The sequence below is a fragment of the Cynoglossus semilaevis genome, unplaced genomic scaffold (assembly GCF_000523025.1).
Source record: "Cynoglossus semilaevis isolate Cse_v1.0 unplaced genomic scaffold, Cse_v1.0 C19025324, whole genome shotgun sequence".
Lineage (NCBI taxonomy): Eukaryota > Metazoa > Chordata > Actinopteri > Pleuronectiformes > Cynoglossidae > Cynoglossus > Cynoglossus semilaevis.
Genome location: NW_007588387.1, coordinates 1 through 770, shown reverse-complemented (window position 1 = coordinate 770; position 770 = coordinate 1). Strand labels below are relative to the sequence as shown.

The 770-nt window shown below is 41.6% G+C and overlaps 1 long non-coding RNA gene across 1 annotated transcript; it reads right to left on the bottom strand.

Annotated features, from left to right (window-relative positions):
* Positions 1 to 28: 28 nt before the first annotated feature.
* LOC103399419 (uncharacterized) lies at positions 29 to 664 on the bottom strand. The gene is made up of 3 exons (XR_523637.3): positions 472 to 664; positions 212 to 265; positions 29 to 83 (listed from the first exon to the last, which is right to left on the bottom strand). It is a non-coding gene; the product is annotated as an uncharacterized LOC103399419 (long non-coding RNA).
* Positions 665 to 770: the final 106 nt, after the last annotated feature.

Genomic DNA, 770 nt, shown 5'->3' with positions numbered 1-770 from the left:
GTCATAATAAGCGTAACACATTTTTATACCTTCTGACCCTGAGGACCATCCGGTCCAACAGGTCCAGGTGGGCCGGTGCTTCCCTAAAAACACAGAGAATTAAAAAGAAAATCTAGTTTTTTGGGTCACTGTCGAAACAAGACGAACTGAAACCAAAGACATGAATGTCAGAAGGTCAGGTCAAAGACAAAGACAGGACGATGCCACTCACCTGTAAACCAGCCAGACCGGCAGGACCTAATTTACCCATCAGCCCTGGCTCACCCTGTTCAAAATAGTGATCATTAAGTATATACATTGTCTTGTAATTGACCAGTGCAATATGACTGGACTCATTACAGAGCTACAAGTGAAATGACATAGAATATGAAGTATATTTAGAGATTTCTGATCATAATTAAATATATCAAACAGATCAGTACAAATGTATGACATACATTTGTAAGAAGACATTAGGAATCAAATGTTTACCATGAGCCCAATGTGGCCTTTCTCTCCTTTTGGACCCCTCTCTCCATTGTCTCCAAGGGCTCCCCAGGAGCCTTCATGTCCAGACAGACCAGGAGGCCCCACCTCCCCCTGAGGACAACAACAAAGTTGGCTGTGTCACATCGGGGTAAGATCGCAAAAACACATCACATACTATATGCTGGTCATCACCATTATCATTAACATCAGCATCACCATCAATATCATCATTACTATCATCATCATCATTATTACCACCATCATCATCGTCACCACCATTATTACTACAATCATCATCATCA